Below are 20,637 nucleotides of genomic sequence, written 5' to 3' on the forward strand. Positions count from 1 at the left end.
AGGCAGCAAGCAAGCAGCCTTCCCCGGAGCATCCAGAGAGCGCGAGGCCCCGCGGACACCTCGCTAGTGGGCTTCTGGCTTCCAGGGCTGCGAGAGCATCTGGTGTTATAAGCCCCAGCTTATGATCCTTTGTTACAGCAGCCACAGGAAGTAACCCAGGAGCCATCTACTTACAGCTCTCGGGGTGGAGAGGGTTAACCCCCAAGAGCCCGGCCGTAGCCACTTCTCTGTGTCCCCCTTGCTGCCTGGTGCTCAGCAGCGCTGCACAGAGACCTGGCGCCCTGCGCCTACTTGTTGCGCCCCCATCGCCTCTGCCTTCGCCCCCAGTGCCACTTCCCGTCGGGGCCTCACTGCTGTGCCCGAGACCGGCCATGGCGGCAGCCACAGCAGCTCGTCATGAGATCTACAGCCGGCCTTGGGCAGGGTGACAGGGCCCTGCTGGGCTGGCATGAATCATGTTTATTGCAAAGAGGAAACAAAGCTGCTGGAGGGGGGAGATGGGCAGGCGGGAGTGAGGTCTGGGGGCAGGGGCCGAGCGGAGTGAGAGGCACTGCCCACAGAAAGGCCCATTAATTTCCTGATGTTTGCTCCAGGCCCGGGACCAAACAGCCCAGCGCTCTGTTGAGGTTTATCTGTGCGCCTCAGCTGTGAAGCGTGATGCGTGCCAGCTTCTTGGGTGCTTCAGAGATTTGCCAGGCCCGGGATGGGCGCCAATAGAAGCTTCCAGCCCCTCCATTACCCCAGCAAAGGCCTGGCTTTCAACGCTGTCCATGGGTGAAACTGCGCTACATTCTACCTGATAATGAGGTGTCTGTGGGACCAGGAGCCGCTCGGGCCTGAGTCACCCCCAGCCCAGACCGGCCTGGCCTGAGAAGCCAGAGAGGGAGGGCATGGAGGTGCCAGAAGAGAAGGAGGAGATGGCAAAGGCAGAGGGTCAGCACCAAGGAGACGTAAGGGAGCCGGAGTTCTTGAGCACCAGTGTGTGTACCCAGACGCATGTTCAGAGGTTTTCCTCTATCATAACAGCAGCGCGTTAGTTTCCTGTTGCTGCTGTAACAGATCAACACAAACTGGGGCGGCATAAGGCAACAGAAATTCATTCTGTCACCATTCTAGAGGCTAGAAGTCCAAAATCAAGGTGTTGGCAGAATTGGGTCCTTCCGGAGGCTCTGGGGGGAGAGTCTGCTCCATGCTTCTCTCCTGGCTTCTCGAGACGGCCGGCAATGCTCAGTGTTCCTTGGCCTGTAGAGGCCTTGCTCCCCAAATGGCCCCATTTAATCAAATGGGGAGAAGAGAAGGGAGGGACGGGCTCAGGGCAGGGGCAGGCAGGAGGACGAGGGCTTGGCAGCGGACTTCAGAGGCAGGATCTGAGAAGAGGACCCAAGGACCCCTACCCCCCCATGGCATCAGCCATTTCGCTTCCCAGCTGCACCCTCCAGGCCCCGCCAGCATCGCCAGCCCTGCGTCCTGTCCGTCCCACGTCCCCCTTCAGACATGCGGCCATTTGCAGGGAGCCTGTTTAACTCATTCTCCGGGACTCACCTTGGTCACTCCTCCTGTATGAGGACAGCCTGACCTCTCCCCTTCCCCCCCGACCCCCGCTTCATACAGGACTCTATACACCTCCTTTCACTGGCCAACCTCCAGGACACGAGCCCCTGCAAAGCAGCACTGGACTTGTATTTCTGATCCTCAGGCCCAGCACGGGAAACATTTCTCAATGAATAAGTCAATGAATGCATGTGTGGGAAAGGGGGCAAATGACAGTCACCAGCCCTCCCCGCCCCACCGCCCCCCCCCACCCCGGCAGCCCCAGCATGAGGCCCCCATCCTCCCTCTGGCCACTCTTGCTTCCCCTTTCCACCAGCCCACACCCTACAGGGGAGGGATCCCCGCAGCCACGCTCCCCATCACCCCCCGGGCAGAGAGACCCTGGTCCAGAACGCGAGCTCCAACAGGCACCAAGAGTGGCCGGGACCCTGCCGTATGCATCCCATCTCTTCTTGCAGCCTCAGGGGTGGGGAGCTCTGATAGGTGGGGGGAAGAGGGAGGAGCCATATATCTGGTTGGTCACGGGGAGATGTGGTCCTTACCTGGGGAAGGGGTAGATTCTCCCCACCCCAGATTCGCCGGTGTCCTCACCCACTGGGCAGGCTCTCCATCTTCCAGGGTCCCTGATATTTAAGGAAATTAAAGTCAGGTCTGGATGCTAAATATTTGTCTAAGCTAAATAGAAAATGGTACCAGAGAAGAAGGCCTTCAATTTTATGAGCAAATAAATCATATGAGAGAGAGTGGGCTGGTGAGAGGGAGGCAGGGCAGGGCACTCAATTATCTAGGACAGAAAGGGTCTCCCAAAGTCTGGGGCTCTGTCCACATCCCCCTTCTTTCAAAGTGTGCTTCTTCACCTGGCGCTATGGGCCACGGCTGCGTCTTGCTCTCCTTGCCTAGACTCACAGCATGCGATTCCAAGCTACCCCTCCCCGGATGGTTTGGGGAGGGAGAGTTTGGCCTCTGGGTTCAACTGGACCCAAGTCTGAATCCCAGATCCACTACCAACCAGCTGTGTGGCTTAGCAAGTCTCAACTTCCCCGAGGCTCAGTTTTCTCATCTGTATAATGGGGGCAAGCTAGCAACGATTTCATCAAGTTGTTGTCAGCATGAAGTGAGTTGCCGAATGTAAAATGCTCAGCCTGGTGCGTGGTCCATGAGGATGTGCCTGTGGTCGGCAGAATAATGGCCTCCAAAGATGTCCACGTTCGAATCCTCAGAACCTGTGAATGTGGCACCTCATGTGGCAAGAGGGTGTCAAGTCTGCTGATGAAATTAAGGCTGCTGATCAGTTGCCCTTGAGACGTGGAGATTAAGCTGGATTATCCGTGTGGGCCCAAGGTAATCAGAAGCGTCCTTAGAAGTGGACGAGGGAGGCAGGAGAGTCAATGTCAAGGTGATGCCATGTGAGGCAGATTCGACCAGCCACTGCTGACTCTGAACCTGGAAGGAGACTGCAAGCCAAGGAATGCAGGGAGCCTCCGGAAGCTGGAAAATGCACAGAGGTGGCTTCTGCCCTCGAGCCTCCGGGATGGAGCACAGCCCAGCCGACACCTTGATTTTAGCCCTGAGGCCCATTTCAGACTTCTGACCTCCAGAACTGCAGGATAATAAACTTGTATTGTTTTATGCCACTAAGCTGTGGTGATCTGTTACGGCAGTAATAAGAGCCCAATACAGGGCCCACCGAACAATCGATACTATCGCCACTTAGCAGTCACCCAAGGAAAATATGTTGATTCAATGAATAAAAAGACCCCTGGCCTGGGCATCAGGAGGCTTAGATTCTGGCTCCATTCTGCCCCTAACTAGCTATACTACCTCATTGAGGTGACGCCCTCTGCTCTCCTGACTCAGTTTCCTTATCCGCAAACAGAAGGATTTGGATTACAGATGATCTTCAAGGTCCCTGCCTCGCAATTCCCAACATTTTCTTGTTGTAACTGTCCCCTGAAAGGTTCTTGTGTCCCCACCCCCCACGCCCCTCCTTTCTACCTGCAGTCTGCTCCCTGCTCCCAGGCAGGGTCCAGGCTGGGCCAGCGGCCCCTGGAGGAGATAGTTAATAAAGGCGGGCAGAGGGGAATCAATGTGCTCCAACATCCCTGACAGATTGGCGAGAGCGACAGATTTAATATCCTGCAGTTTCCCTTCCCCAGCCTGGGGGCTGGAATTGATTAAATAAATTAAAGCCCGGCAGCCCAGGATGCTCTGGGTAAGGTCGTCTGGTCCTCCCGCTGTCACTGTCCAGCTACACGGCTCACCCCGCCCTGGGGCTCACACCATCCGGTGGTCCTGGGTCACCAGCAAAGGATGGAGTCCTGCAAAGTGCGGGCATGTCATCCTCTGCTCGGACCACCCAGGCATGCACAGGCACCTTGGTTCAGGTGGGAAGTGAGGGATGGGATGGGGGGGTGGGGGAGGAGAGAGAAAACATCAGGGGCAGATGTGGACTGGCACCCTTCCGAGAGCCGAGTACAGGGGTTGCAGGAGTGAGCTAGATGGGCAGGGCGGCTGCTGCATGCAGGTTTGGGCTGGGTATGTGCCCAGGCTGGATGGAACAGGGGGAGCCCTCGGCAGAGGCCCGGCAGAGATGGGAAGGGACTTGCCCAAGGGAGCATGTGGTCAGACGGGGCTTCACTCCCGGCCTGCAGAACCCCCTCCCAGGGCCCGATGTCAGCCTGCGTTGACCTCCGCAGCCTCTGCTTCTTTTCCAGTTCTTCCCCTGACTGCTCAGGGAAGGCAGGCTCACCTGAACAGCCTCCTGAGCCTGGAGGATTAGGGGGTAACTCAAGTGTTAGCAATGACGGTGGAACGCATCCTCAGGCTCAGCTAGAATGATTGGCTGTCTGGGGATGGTTGGTCCGTGTGCCAGACCCCGTGGGGTAAGAGCTACCTGTAAGGCCACGGAGCTTGGCGGTGGGGGGAGGAAGAGCTGCCTCCCCTCCCCTCCCACTCCCCGCAGCCTCTGCTTTGAGTCTCTGGGCCCTTTATGATGGGTGGAGGCATCTTTTGGTCAGTTTCCTTCCCACAGTGTTGAGTCTGAACCACCCAGTTGAGTCAAATGCAGACCCCACTTCACAGATGTGGAAACTGAGACCAGAAAAGGAAGCGCCTTACTCAAGGTCACGGTTGCAGCCTGGACTGGAGCCCAGGATGCCTGGCTGTCTCCCGTATCAAACTTGTTCCACATCAGAGGAAGCACAGAAGGGGCTAGAGGCTAGCCAGGGGCTGGGACAGGGCAGGGGTGATGGTAGCGCAGGGGCAGGCTGGGGATAGGACAATGAATTTGGTTCTGGACTCAAGAACAGGATCTGAGAAACGGGACACAGGGACCCCCACCCTCCTGTGCTCTGCCAAAGATGTCATCAGCTTCCTTTAGACCACGCTGACCAGGCAGTGCCCTGGCGAATGGAACAAGCTCTGGAGTCAGATTAACCAGGGTTCAAGTCCCAGCTTCCCCACTGACTGTGGGCCCTCGGACAAGCCAGCAGCTTCTCAGAGACTCAAGTTTCCCTCTCTGTCAAATGGTGCTGATCAGGGCACTAGATCCATGAGAAGTGACATCTGAACTCAGGTCTGCCCAGCGCCTGTCCGAGCCTGCGACTCCCCGCCACGTTCAGGGAAGAGGTGGTCCTCACAGAGCCCCCATACAGGCCAAGCACACAGCAAGTGCGCAGGAAGGGTCAACCACGTACCAATCTGGGGGTAAGGATGACACACCCTCCCCTCAGCTATTTTCTGAGATTCAGTTCAATTCATGATTCATTCAACAGAGTCTGGGATGCTAGCGGAGCCACCCGTTCACAGCCCAATCCTTCTCTTTTTCATGACACATTTGATCAACACCCTCCTAAACAAACGGTCCCCAACCGCCGAGATCTCCAAGGAAGGAGCTTGCGGCTAAGCGTTTGGGTCGCCTGCCCAGAGCTTGCCTCCTTCCTTCACGCCACACGGCAGCTGCTCTGCCCAGGGACGTAGGCCACGGTCTGTCTCTCTGCCTTGAACCAGACCTTTGGTCTCTCGAGACCTCAGTTTTCTCTCTCCTGCAGTTGAGGTGGGATGAGCGGAAGTGAGAGGCAAGCCAGGTGCCTGGGGGAGTCCTGAGCACGAGGTCCACACCCTGCCGTCAACCAGTCTGCCAGCTCCGTCCAGCTCCTGACCAAGGCTCACCGGGCACCACCTCTCTCGCAATTAATTCCTGCTCCCATTCAAATCCCTCCTGGGGAATGTTGAGCCGGTGCCCTGTGAATGGATGGATCCTGGAAAGGAGGGCAGATTGGAGCCCGCAAAAAGCAGGGCAGGGGGCCTGGGGGTGCAGCCCGGAAGACCAGTGGAGGGCACCTAAGGAGGGTGAGGGGTCCCCGTGTCCCATTTCTCAGATCCTGCCCTTGAGTCGAGAGCCAAATTCCTCCTCCTCCCAGCCCACCCTCGGCCCTGCCATCACCCTTATCCAGTTCCAGCCCCTACCTAGCTCTTTCCCTCTGTACTTCCTTTTTCTCCAAATGCACCTCAAAAAACAGCCCTCCAGGTGCTAGAACCACCCACCGTCTCAGGTAAGGACAACAATGATGACAGTAATCATCATAGCCTCCGCCTCGCGCTCCCGTGACGAGCAGGCACCAGGCTCGGTGCTTTGCACGCTCGTCTCCTTTCTCACAAGTCCCTAAGTGGTGGGTGTGAGTGTACTGCCAGTTTACAGGGAGGAAACAGGCCCAGACAGGAGCAGGGACTCTGAGGCAGAGCCGGGGACTCGCACCCAGGCCCCCTGGCTCCAGAGCTGGCCCCTCGGGAGCCGCGCCCCGGCATCTCCAGCTCTCGCCCCCTCCCCCCTCCAGGTGATGAGTCTTTGTCATCTTCCTGCCACCACGCCCCCTTCCCACCCCCCAGCCCAGGCCCAGGCGCTTGGCGTCTCGGGCGGGAGGTGCCGTGACTCTGCCCCATTACCCCCTCCTCGCTCTCCCCACGCAGTCACAGCTCAGCAGCGTCTGGGCCTGGTGGAGTGGAAGCCACCTGCCCTGGGGGATGGGGGCGGGAGCCCAGACCCTGCTCAGTGTCATCGCCACAGGGCCGGGCCACCCAGGACGAATGGCTCCATTCCCTGAGCCATAGATGCCCCGCCCATACAGAGGGGCAAACTCACACCCCGGCAGCACCTGGTCTGCAGGAAGGGCACCCGTTTCTATTTCACTCTGTTTCAGGTCCGTGTGCGCTGGTGGCGGCGTCGCCCAGTCCTGAGGAGCCGCTGGAAGGCTAGAAACGGAGCTGCAAGGCGGAGGGCCTCGCTTCCTCTGTCGTAGGGGGCGGGGCACAGGCGGGGCTCGCACTCAGCCCGAGGCTCAGATGGAAGAAGCCCGGCGGGGCCGGCGGCAGCAGGTGGCTCAGGCCCGTTCCTTCTTCTCAGAGCGCCCCCCGAGGGCTGCCGCCAGCCTCCACGTGCAAGGCCCTCTCATCCAGCCCTCCCGGGGATGCTCTGCCAGCCAAGCTGCCTGGATCCTCCTCTTTGCATTGATGAGGCACAGAGAGGGCGCTGGTCTCTCCCAACTCACACAGCAAGTGTTGCATGAGCTGGGACCGTTAGTCCTGTTCCAAACCCATTGCTCCAACGCCGACCTCTACCTCCACGGCCTAGGCGGGCTGTGCCGAGCATGGCCGGTGTGGGCAGAAGAGACATCTCTGTGGCATAACTAATGTTTCTGGTAATAAATTTTATAATACAGGTATGTGATTTTTAAAAAGTCAAGTGGTATGAAAGAGAATAGACAGTGAAAAGTAAGCTTCTCCTCAACCATAGCCCTGCTCCCCTCCTTTTTCCTTCTCTTTTTTTCATGGTAAGCTATCTGTAAACGCAAAATTTACCATTTCAACCATTTTTAAGTGTACAGTTCGGTGGCATTAAGTACATTCACATTGTTGGACAGCCATCACCACCACTGTCTCCAGACCTTTTTCATCTTCCCAAGCTGCAGCCCTGTCCCCACTGAACACTAACTCCCCATTGTCCCCCTCCACAGGCCCCGGAACCCACCTTTTCTACTTTCTTTTTTAAAATTTCATTTCATTTCATTTGTTTTATCTTTGGCTGCGCTGGGTCTTTGTTGCTGCACGCAGGCTTTCTGTAGTTGTGGTGAGCGGAGGCTACTCTTCATTGCGGTACGCGGGCTTCTCATTGCAGTGGCTTCTCTTGTCGTGGAGCATGGGCTCTAGGCACGCAGGCTCAGTAGTTGTGGCACGCAGGCTCAGTAGTTGTGGCACATGGGCTCAGCATTTGTGGCACACGGGCTTAGTTGCTCCGCGGCATGTGGGATCTTCCTGGACCGGGGATCAAACCTGTGTCCCCTGCATTGGCAGGCGGATTCTTAACCACTGTACCACCAGGGAAGCCCCACCATTCTACTTTCTGTCTCCATGAATTTGATTCCTCTAGGAGCCTCCGATAAGTGGGATCACACAGTATTTGTCCTTCCGTGACACCGCCTCACTTCTTAGGGCGCCCACGCTTCCCAGCTCCTCGCGTATCCATCCCTCAGTCCGTCAGCAGGAGATCTTGGCAGTGATTCCCCCCGCCTGCACATCAGCACCGCCTCACAGCGTCTTGAACTTCACTTTGATGCTATGTGGCTGAGCCACCTTTTATCCGACCAGCCCCGTTTATGGGCGTGGCGTGATTTCCAGTCTCTCTGACATGCTGCCCTTCGGACACACGGTGAATCTCTCTGTAGGGTTAATTTCTTGGACTGGAACTGCTGGATCAAAGGATTTGTGCGTTTTAAATCCTGAGAGATGCCGCTAATCACCCTCCGAAGAGGTGGCTTGGCCCACGGTGGATGCTGCTTTGAGGGCAGGTACGTGCCACCTTTCGGGGAGGGGATGTCGGCTGAGGGGCTGAGCCAGACTCAGTTTCTCCAGGGTCTCCTGTAGCTTCTCCACGGCTGTGAGAGGAGCAGGTGGTGACTCCCCAGCTGCTGTCCTCCTTGCTGGAATGGATGCCCCTGGAAGATCTTACTCTTGCCCCTGAGCCGGAAAACCAGGCCTGGGAGAGGCTCAGCCCCTTCTCTAGTTAGTCCCCCGGGGTTACTCAGTCTCCGCCACCACCGGCATACAGCCTGGGCCTCTTCCTCCCCGTCCCGGGAAGGCCTCGGCAAAGTTACAGCCCCATTCGTTCCTTGAGTAGATTCAACCAAAGGTATTTATCTTGGGCCTTTCTTTCCCCCAAATAAACTGAGAAAATTCACAGCCTAGCATCGTCTGGGGCAAGCTGGGAGCAGGGAGGCAAAGAGAGACCACCAGGGCAATGTGGGGAGCAGCTGTGGGCTCAGGCCTGGGTGGGTGGATCCTGTGCTGTGATGGGGCACAAGGACCAACAAGGGAAGGGCCCCAATCCATTTGCTCTGCTCCCTGTAAAGTGTCCTCAGCAGAGCACGTGGTCCCCAAGGGAGAAACCACTCGCATTAAAATAAGATTAACAGGGACCGCCCATCCAGCCCTCCCTGCGTATATTCTCTTTCCCGCAAGCCCCATCCCAAAAATGATCCCATTTTACAGAGGGGGAAACTAAGTCTAGCAAGGTTAAGTGACTGACCACAGTCACCTAGCAGTTGGGCCGAGAGGTCAAAGGTCAGAGACTGTTGTGACCTTCCCAGAGTGTGGGCCATATGTGCCCCTGTCCTCACGGGGGAAGGTTTAGGAGCAAACTCCCTAGTTATGGGGATAGTCAGGAGGACACAAGGAGCCATTTGCCCCCCTCCTAGGCTTCTCCGATGGCCCACATGACCAGTGGGCATCCACTCAGGTCCATGGGCCCCCCCACTCCCACCATATACCTCAGTCCCATAAGCCAAAGTTCCCAAGGATCTGCCTAGCTCCTCTTCCCTGGCTCCAATCCTGCAGCCTTACAGGATTCATTGCTGACAATAATTAGGTCTCACAAGGATAAAACTTAAACAAGTCCAAAGCCTTCAGGGATGGTATTAGCACACTAATTCTGTTTGCGGTTTAAGTATTAATGTCAGAGTGTAATTACTACCCCTGCTGTCGAAGGCAGCAGTTTGGAAACAGTTTCAGCCCAGCAAATGGGATCCATCCGTCCTGGATGTCAACATGCATAGGGGTGAGTTTGGCATTCTGGAGAGTTCTGAAACATTTAGAACTCAGGGCATTGGGAATAATAGCTACAAATCGACAGCCTTTGAGCCAAATCTGGCCTGCAAGCCTCTTTTAAAAAGTTGGCCTGCATCGTGTTTAAACAAAAAGAAGGGGACTTCCTTGGCAGTCCAGTGGTTAAGACTTCACCTTCCAACGCAGGGGATGCAAGTTTGATCTCTGGTCAGGGAGCTAAGATCCCACATGCCTCAGGGACAGAAAACCAAAGCATAAAACAGAAGCAATAGTGTAACAAATTCAGTAAAGACTTTAAAAATCATCCATATCAAACAATCTTTAAAAAAAAAAAAAGAAGAACCCAGCTTTATAATTCTTCTTGAACAGTGGAGAAACATGGCTGTGTGGGACCACAATCCCACATGGTAACAGTGGGCTGGGCTGAGTGATGTGGTCCCCTGGATACAGGCATTCATCTCCAGTTAACCATAGTCCCCACCATGCTCTATTATGTCACGCCCATTTGCTTCACCTGTCTGAGCACTGTAGGCATTGAGTTTGCAGCTCTTGGGTTAGAATTTGGAAAGTGTAGGGATGAAGAGGGTTGGAATTGCAGAGCTAAGAGGAGACAAAAGTCCAGAAGGGGGCTAGCTCTTGATCGAGGAGAAGGGAGATGCCTGGGTAAGGGGTAGCTCCTACCTTCCCCTGTCCTGCCCACAGACCGACCTCCTAGGTGGGGAAGACCCAACCCATCATGTTTTAGCTAACTCCAAAAGCACACTTGTTCCAGAAATGAAGCCTTAGCACCAGAGACTGCTGTGAGAGAGGGCGGGGGAGTCTTGGGTCTTGCTGGACACTTTCATGAGTAATTTGGTCCTTGACTAGCCACCACTACCATCATCCCCAAACCCTCCTCATGTCCAGCTTGGAGGGAGAGCCGGGAGCCGTGGCCCCTGGATGGGGCAGCTGCTGGGTGACCTTGGGCAACTCCTGGGTCCTTCTGAACTTCAGCTCATCTGGACAAATGCTCTAGCTCGGCTCCGTGGCCCCAAACTCCACCCAGGACCGAGGCAGCCACGGTGAGGTAGCTCAGATTGGGGGGAGGGTCACTCAGTGCTCTTCTGAGAAAGGGACCCTGTGGTGTCTTGCACGGTGTGCCACCTATAGTGGGGGCTTAACTGGAGTGCAATAGAGAAAAGCTGTGGACTTGGAGCGGGAAAACAAGCAAAGCCGCTTCTCCTCTTACCAGCGTATGAGCTCGGGCAAGTCGTGTAACCTTTCTGAACTGGTTTTCCTCTTCTGCACATGAGAGGAATGATGCCGACTTCACAGGGATGATGGAAGGAAGAAATTAAGCCCCAGGCCCAGCATATTCCGCACCATACAGATGCTCAGTAAAGACTGGACAGGACCTGTTGAAATGAATTTAGAAGAACAGAGGTGTTGCATGAAACTGAGAACCGCTGGGGAGGGGAGGAGAGGGCTGAGGCTGCAGTGGGGATGGAGGTGGAGCCGGAGTAAGAGGGGGGCCACGGAGGGGCAGCAAGACAGGAGGACAGCAGCAGAGGGGCCCCGGGAGCAGGGCTGGGCTGCGTTCCCTGTATGAGCCTGAAGGAATCAAGTTCACATCAAGACACCTGCTCATGCTGACCTGTACAAAAAGGAGAATTTAGGGCTTCCCTGGTGGCGCAGTGGTTGAGAGTCCGCCTGCCGGTGCAGGGGACATGGGTTCGTGCCCTGGTCCAGGAGGATCCCACATGCCGCGGAGCGGCTGGGCCCGTGAGCCATGGCCGCTGAGCCTGCGTGTCCGGAGCCTGTGCTCCGCAACGGGAGAGGCCACAACAGTGAGAGGCCCGCGTACTGCAAAAAAAACGAATTTACTCTACAGTCTGAAAGGTGCCTCCTGGTAGCCAAGGGCAGGAGGGGTGGGGGATGGAGACTGAATGATAGGACTCGAGGGGCTGCCCCTGTGTCTTTCTCTGTGTATATATCAACCTGTCTCTCTTTGTCCCTTTCGTTGTCCTTCACAGTTTTCTTTCAGTCTCCGTGTCTCTGTCTGTCTTTGTTCCTGTCTTTTTTCCTCTGTGTGTCCCTCTCTCTCTGCTCCCCGGCCTCTCTCTGCCGACAGCACTCTGTCTTCCTCCCTCTCTTTTTTTTCTTCTCTCTTGCTGTCTGTCTTGCGCTCTCCTGGCTTGCAGCACCAGCTCTCGGGCGCCTCTCTGCAGGTCTGCTTGGTCCTTCTGCTCTGCAGACCAGCTCTCCCTTTGTCCCACGGAGGCCACATCACATCCAGTGCAAGTGTCTGCCTGTCAGAGACTGAGCACGATCGGCTGGGGCCCAACTCCAAACCTCTGCCAGGGGGCTGCTTGGGGCCCGGTCTGGACCATCACCCATACCCCGGGCTTACCCCTCCCCCACCCCAGGTAGCTGGGCAGTGCGAGGATTTGCTCTCAAGTGTCAGTGCAGTTCTCAGAGAAGAGGGGCTGGGCTGGACCATTCCCAAGACACACCTACTCCAAGGCCTTGTGAGGCTGTGGTTGGGCGTCAAAGTTAGTACCCAGGGGAGGGATTAGTACTGACAGTGACCCTGACAGTTAGGGGTATACTAGGGCCAGAGGTCCAGCTATAACCACCTGAGCTAAAATAGGGATGAAGCACTCAGAGCTAGAAAGAGTGTAAGCTGCCCCCTCAGGTTACTCCAAGAGAGTAAGCGGGGCTCCTGGGGGCTCCTGGAGATCGACCAGGTACCTCTGTGCCCAGGCAGGATGGCAGAAGGGAAAGGATGGGTGGGAGCCAGACAGACGGCACAGGGTGCATTCTCTGGTATATAGCCGGTGCTCAGTGAATGTTTGCACGAATGAGTGGGTAAGAGCAAGAGAGAGTGGAAGATGTTAACAGAGCAGGGAGAGAGAGAGCCCAGAGCGGAGAGGCAGAGCCTAAGGTATCAGGAGCAGGAGAGAAAACAGACAGAGGAGCTGGTGCGGAGTAGAAGGGGAAAGGAGGGGAGGGGGCAGGGGCGAGGGGAGGGAGAGACTAATTCATTTCACTTCACCTCTGTTCATTTTGGACAAACAGAGCAGAAACTGCAGACCAAGGAAGGAGGAAATAGGGCATGAAATTGCCCTGTGCCTTGTAATAGCTCTGCCAACCAGTGGCCAGGGGCTAAAAAGCCACTGGGTCAGCCCTGACCCTCCCGGGCGCTCCCGGGTGCTCTGGGGTGGGCAACCCAGGCCCCGCACTGCCCAGCTGGGCCCAGCGTAGGAGTGGGAGGTGAGGGGTGGCCACAGCGGCCGGGTTTCTGCCTGAGAAGCTCCTCTCAAGTTCCTCCATGTCCTGGGCCCTGAGTGGCCCCAGGATGCTCGGCCCAAGAAGCTGGGGAAGGGACGTCCATTAGACATCAGAGAAAATCCCTGAGAATTTAAGGGATTTGGAGAATTAATACAACCTGGATTTAGATGATCAAAAGCATTTCTGGAGGTGGCTGTATGGAAGCCGTTGGAAGCTTCTGGATGGATGTGGGCTGCAGGAAGCCTTCCTTTCCCTCTGCAGGAGCCTGGTGGGATGGAGGGTGGACGAGGGGATGGGCCAGGTGGGGACTCCAGAGGGCCACAAGATCTCCAGCTCTACAGCCCGTCCCCTGCCACCCTGCTTGGGCCAGCCTGCTGGGGCTGCGGCCGTGAGCAGAAGCTTCAGACATGAGGGTTGAGAATAAATAACAAACGCCCTGCTGACAAGCTCTGAGGTGCCCAGCTTCCCACCCGGGTCCCCCTCTGAGGCGGATGGAGGAGCACACAAACGGCCTACTGGGCGCCCAGCTCCAGGCTCTGCCCCCCCGATCCCACTTATAACTCCCTGCAGGTTAAACTTTCTCCATCTCAGCTCAACCCCAGTGCTCCCTGCCTAGTGGGTCCTATCGGCTTTGGAAAAGGTCACATGAACCTAAATAGTACGTGCCGCCATATACAGAGCGCTTGTTAAATCCAGACACTGGGCCAAGCCTTCGATGCGCCTTAGCCCAAGGTGACGTCAGCTCCTCACAACGACCCACATATAACCGTCACCCCCTTTTAAAGAAGTCTGGCCATCTTCTCCAGAGTTTATGATTTTCACCCGGGCTGCTGGGTTGGGTAGCGGGTGGGTAAGTGCGTTCATGAGAGTGAAGTGGATTGATTGAGCTATGGGTGGGGAGGCTGGGTGGTGAGCTGATGGACTTGAGGGTGAGTAAGCTGGTGGCTTGGAGGAGTCGGTTAGCTTGGTGGGTTGAGTGGTGTGTGGAGAGGTAGTTGGTGTTGGGTGGGGTGTTGCTGTGTTGGGTTGAATGGGTAGATAAGGGCTGACAGTTGGGTGGTTTGATAGGACGGATGGCAGACTGACTGACCCTAGAGCACAGCATGCATTTTCCAACCTCCAGATCTTGGCTTTGCCACTCTTGCCACCAAGAACTGCCTCCCTCCAGTCCCCGCTTCTCTTACTCCTCCTTCAAGGCTCAGCCCACACTCAGTAGCATCTTCTCATGCCATCACAGCAAAAGGCGAGTTCATCTCTGCGGACAGTCTAGGATGCTTCTGTTGGGACCGCTCTCCTTACACCTCATCGTCTGCAGTCTCTGGTAACAGTGACTTCTACCTGCCTAATGGGACCAGAAGTTCTTTGAGGGCAGACACTATGCCATGTTCATCTCAGTATGAGCAATGGTACCTCCGCGGTACCAGCTGCCCTGGGAGCAGGGAGTAAATATCTGGCCAAGAGAAGGAAACTACCCAATGACTCTCAGCCATCTGCCCTGGACCCTTCAGAGGTCTATCCCTAAGACACAGCAGAGCCAGTGCTCTGGGGCCGCAGCCTGAAACCCACCCTGCGTGGCTCATCGCAGACCCCTCCTCTGCAGGGCGTCGTCAGCTATGTGGCTCCCAGACACAGAAAATGAGGTTTGGATGGCGTGAGGATGCCCACGCTGCAAGACTGCACAGGTCTGCTCCCGGCTGGGACATAGGCGGGGCAGAGACCAGCTGCCCCGGGGGCTGGTTCAAGAAGCTTCTAGCAGCCCCTGAGGCCTGAAAGAGCCAGAGGCTGTGGTGGGTTGGTCTAGGCCAGAGTTTCTGGCAGGCTTTCACAGGATTAGCGGTCACCCTGTGGATCCCCTCTCCTCTGCTGGTGACGTTCAAGCCCGGCCCCTCCTCCACCTCGCCACTGTGCCCCCCCTGTTTGTTTGCCCTCTGTGGCGGTGAGGGAGGCATTGGAAGGAGAACCAGCCCCCCACCATCAAGGCAAATACTTTCTCTGCTAATTGGTATTTGCATGGCAAATCCCAGGTAAAGATGGGATCATTTGCATGTTCTGGGGGTAATGATATTTGATGTTGTCAACTTATTACCACCTTAATCACCTCTCAATTTCCTGCTTTTCAAGCTCCCAATCACGCTGCCACCCAAAATAACCACCTCTTCGAGACTGGGAGGGAGCCATTCGGGGATCCCCCTGGCTGAGGGGGGCTGAACGACATTCTGACCCTGCTCTGGGTCTCCCTCCGTCCTCCCCCTCTTCCTTCCCCTTCCTCCTATCTCCTCCCCTCCTCCTTCTCTCCCTCTCTCCTCTTCTTTCCCCTTCTCCTCTTTCTCTCTTTCCTCCCTTCCCCCTCCTTGTCACCCCCTCCTGCCCGAGGCCCCCCCTCAATTTGCTGAATCCACTCATTCCCTGTAGGAAGCCAGACACAGGAGCGGGTCTCCATCGTGCAGACAGGAAAAGAAGCTCCCTTGCAACGGGGCGAGCATCTGATTAGGTTATTTATTTCCAGGAACAAGGGGGAGCCTCTCTCCAAGGGCACACCAGGACCCCACTCAGCCCCATTACCAAAAAAGAGAATTCTTTTTAAGGAATAACAAAGAATACCTTCTATTTAGTGTGCACTACCTGCACCAGGCCCTGTGCTCAGTGCTTTGCCTGGATTTCTCACTGGTCCCCGTTCCACTCGGAGGAAAGGCAGAGTCCTTACGAAGACCCCTGAGACGCCACGGGGTCTTCCCTCATCTCCCGTGACGCGCCCTCCCACTGCCTCTGTTACCCCCAATCTGACCCCCTCCACCTTCAGCCAACACCAAGTGTGCCCCTGCCGGCGCTGTGCTGGCTCTGGTCGGAATGCTCCTTCCCTGGACACCTGCTCGGCCCACTTTGCTCCATCCCCTTCTCCATGCAGCCTGCCCTGACCCCCGTCCCCCATTAATCCTGCAACCCGCTGCTCCATGGTGCATGGGGCGTGTGCGTGTGTGTGTGCGTGTGTGCGCGCGCGTGTGAACACACACACACACACACACACACACACACACACACACACACACACACACCTTCCTCCACCCTCTGGGGGCTCTTTGTCCTGCCCTTCTTTCCCTTGTCCTTTAAATATACCACAGCATGAACTCGCCTGGTATGTGTGTTGTCTATCTCCCACCCCGAGATGGAGGCAGGAAGTATATTAGGCGCTCCATGAATATTTATTGTCTCCGTAAAGGAATCTTCATAATAGCTTTAGGAGGTAAGCCCTGTCATTATCTTCACTTTACTGACAAGGAAACTGAGGCAGAAGGAAAGACGTCCAGTATCCCGCCCAGGGCCACACAGGCGTTAGGTGAGATGCCAGGATCTGACCCCAGGTCTGCGCTCTGACACGGTCTGACGCTGCCCAGGAATGACCAGCCTGGGTCTCACCCTGTTTGGCTGGAGTTGATGCAGAGCTGCGCTGCCGGATGTGATGAAGCAATCTCTGTTAGTGGTGTGGGTGAGGGATCAGGCCCGGGCGCAAACCCACACTTACCTCCTGATGCTGAGCGAGTCTGAGCCTTACGCATTCTCAACTTGCCTTAGTCTATTCATCCACGAAATGGCCTGCCTCCTAGAGCTGGGCCAGGATCCAGTGAGCTAACGCTTCTAGCCGCGCAGCACCTCTGTGTGCCAAGCGTTCAGTAAATGGCCGTTTGTCTAATAAATATTCCCAGTGTTTCAAAGGTGGCAGGGCCGCCCTGCCAGGCTACCTGCTGGGTGGACCAGGGTAGATCAAATGTAGTGATTGGGGCACCCATGGGACTATGGGCCAGGCCCACCGATTCAGAGGGTCCCAATACCAGGGTGAAGGCCCCGGCTGTGTCCCTGTCCTTGGTGAGGCGTGGCCCAGGTAGTCTGCTCCTGATACCCTGAAGTTCCCATGTTTGCACAGCATGTAGTTCTTATTATAAATTCGGTTGGCATTACGATGCTCCCACATTCTGTCGTGCTTCCCTGGATGGAAGAGAAAGAGAAATTGGACATAACCCTGGGACACACCCATGGAAGGGGTCGTGCATGGAGGCCGCCACAGCCTTGGGGGGCTCGAGGCGGGGCCAAAGGAGGAGAGGGCTGGCCACACACATCTCTCCCCTTCTCAAGCCTAACAGGCGGGAGGAAAAGGGGCTCACTTCCCGCAGTCTCAGGAGGGTTCATATACATCCGACCACCAAGCTCACATGGGATCTTTGAGAGCTCAGGAAACCGGGGTGGGGTGCGGGCCTCCGTGCATGTGCAGATGAGCAGACAAGCCCATCGCTGGGGACTGGAAAGCTCCCACAGGAGACAGCCGCCCCTACTCACGTCCCGTGTGGCCCCGTTGGAGGTGAGCCTGCAGTCAGACCCTGGGCCACAGGACCCTTCTGTTCTACCGACCACAGCTGTGAAGAGGATGGGGCGGGGCCGGGGGGGGGGGAATGTCTGCCAGATGCTTCTTCCCCAGCCTCCTCCCAGAGACAGCACCCCACACACACACACACACACACACACACACACACACACACACACACACACACACACACACACACACACACACACACACACACACGAGGAGCTACGGCCTCTAATCAACGTCACTGGGTAATCAATACCCTCATTTTTTGCCTCTAAATGGCTGAGGAAGATAATCATTAAATACTCATGTAGTAATTCAACACATCGCGGCCTTTTAAACCATCTCAAGGAGGAGAGCGCGGGCTTGCACCTGGCCTTGATCACTCCTTACAGATTTCTCGAGCCGAATAACTGATCACCTTCACCTAGCGAGCAGCAGCGCGGTGGTAAAGGCAGCTCCGCGGAGAAGCAGGGAAACAGCCCTCGTGCCCAGAGGGTTTCCCGGGAAAGCACTTTGAAGGAAGGAGGTGTTGGGGGGACAAGCTCTGAACGGATGAATTAAACATTCGCTGAGCTCTTTCGAAGCCGCTGCTACCAAAGAGGGGAAACGCTTTAATTAATAAAGCACAGTCAGGGAGAGGGAGCTGTTTTTTGACGCCGCGCCCCGGGGCTCCAGAGGCAAGATAAACAAAGCAGAAGCCAGCTGCTTGGTGCCGATGCCAGGAGGGGCGACGCTCCTCTCCCGGGGTCTACGCTGGGGTGGCTGCTCAGGTGTCTACCCCCTGCCCCCCGCGGAGGTGGAGAATGTCCTATCCTGGCTTCAAGGCCAGCCTAGAGCTGAGGGCACCTGCCCCATGGGAGACCCTGGAGATGTGGCAGACAGAGCACTGAACTGGGAGTCCTGAGGCTGATACTCCATCGTCAGCTCTAAGTTGCTGCGTGACCTTGGGTAAGTCACTTTCTCTCTCTGGACCTAGGTTTTCTCATCCAGGGTTCTCAGACTGGGTTCTGGGGAACCACTAGGTTCTTGAAGGGTGTCTCAGGATTCCCTCTGGTGGTGAGGGTACAGGCAGGTGGGGTTCTGAGCTCCAAACCCAGCTTCAGCCAAAGCAGCTTTACTTTTGTCTGTTAATATATAACAGGCTTTATGTAAGATGTCCTTTGAAGAAAGAACACTGCAGGTTAAAAAAAAAAAAAGAAAACCATTGGCTTAGATGTTTTCTCCTATCTCTTCAGGAGCCTGGGCCTCAAAGCTGAATGATCCTTGTTGGCAGGCCAGCCAGCATCAGTCATGACCAAGCACCTAGCATGTGCCAGATACTGGGGGACCGTAAAGGAGACTAAGAAGGCCCTACCTCCTTTCAAGGGGGCTTCTAGTCTAATCCGGATGTGGCTGATATGTGGCACACATACCACTAGTCCTGCCATTAGGACCATGGCAGACATTACTAATCAATCACGGCTGTCACTCTCTCCTATAGAGGTCAAATGTGACTTCAAACTTTTTCTCAACCCAGTGCTCCAGGCAGCCCTGCCAATTAATTGGCCCTGGTATGTGAAATGAAACCTTTCCTGACCATCTCTGGTTGGTTCTAACAAACATAAATTTCCCAAGATGCAATGGACTGCCTCACTTGGGAGTAAGAATCCCAACCTTGTTCATTTGGTCAACAGATATTCACTGAGCACCTACTGTATGCCAGGCACAGTTTTAGGGAGACAGAAGTCCTAGTGGCTCTTATAGTAAGGAGAGAGATGGATGGTAAAGATATAAACAAGTTAAAAGGCAAGAATATCTCAGATGGTGAAAAGTGATGCAGATGATTGAGCAGAATGATGGGTGAGAAAGGAACTGGCTGGCTACTTTAGCTTGGGTGGACAGGGTGGGTTTCTTTGAGGTGGTGACCTGTCAGGAGAAATCTGAATACTGGGAAGGAGGTGGTCATGCAAAGGTCTGGGGAAAGAGCATCCTTGGCAGAGGGAACAGCCAGTGCAAAGGCCCTGAGGCAGGGCGGAGACTGATGTGTTAGAGGAACAACAGAAGGCCCGACAGCTGGGGCCTAGGGAGGTGAAAGAGGTACAGAATGAAGTGGAAGAAGCAGGCGGGGCAGATCTCATGGGGTCTTGTGGACCATTGTCAGGAGTTTATCTGAGTCTAAGAGCAGTAGAAGCCATTGGAGGGGAGTGACAGGGTCTGATTTATGTTTTAGAAAGATCCTTCATCACCAGCTGGACAGTTCCCTGCTGGGGCCACGAAAGAAGGGTTGTTGTTTTTTATTTCTCTCTAGGAAAGTGTTGATATTGGTGAGCCCAGCATTATGATTCTGTATTCTTGCTGGTTCCTGGTCAAATATTGAAGAAGGCTGGACCCCTGTGTCTTTACACCTCTATTTCTGGCTACTTCCACCTGGGGAGCCTCCTCCTTTCACTTCAAAGTTTCTCCTGCTGCCCCCACTGTAGCTCCTGCTCTGAGCCCCATCCCAGCCGACCCTCCTAGGTCCTCCATGCCCCACATCCTTTCCAACTCTCTCACTCATCAAAACTGACATTTCCTGTGTGCCACCTCCTTGATATCCAGCCGACTGATTAAGCAGCTCATCTCTGATGTCTAAGTGGGTGGATTTCAAGGGGTTAATGGGTTACCTGTCCCAGTCATTCGTAGGGTGGGGAGGGTCAGGAGAGGTCCAGAGACACCACCTTAACCTAAGGAAGTGACTCTAAGGGGAGAGGGGATTGGGAAGCAAATACAGCAAATCACAAATTACATCTCCAGTGGCTCAGTCTACACGTGGGACACAAGGTAGGTCCAGAACCATCCCTCTCTGAACTTCAACACACACCACTGGGCATGCTCACTGGCTCCTTCCCACCCAAACCAGCCATGGACCCTAAGACTGATTACAAGAGTCCACACACACATTCACAGATTGCCTGCAGATTAAATAGATAAAGTATTTTGCCCATCTACGCAAGACCGTTTTCAAGCGTATAAAGATGCTGTCTTGATTTGTTAAGGATAAATTCATGTGTGCGTGTTGGCAGGATTCATAGTTGCTTGTTGTCACATGGAATGCTCTCAACCAAAGAGGGGGAAAGCACAGCCGTCAGGTCAGACCCCGTGGACCAGATGGAGGTTGAATCAAGAGGCTTCATAGAACGTGTTCATGATATACTGTTAGTTGCGGGGATGGGGGGAGAGAGCAGCTCACAGAAGGAAAGTGTACAGTAGGAGCCCCTGTGTGTAAACACTCAAGGAGAAAGGCCCAGAAAGGCACAGCACACGGTAAACAGTGACAGGATTCCTAGGCTATTTTCATTTTTCCCTCTGTGCTCATCTTTTTT

The sequence above is a fragment of the Orcinus orca genome, chromosome 1 (assembly GCF_937001465.1).
Source record: "Orcinus orca chromosome 1, mOrcOrc1.1, whole genome shotgun sequence".
In the NCBI taxonomy this organism is placed as follows: domain Eukaryota; kingdom Metazoa; phylum Chordata; class Mammalia; order Artiodactyla; family Delphinidae; genus Orcinus; species Orcinus orca.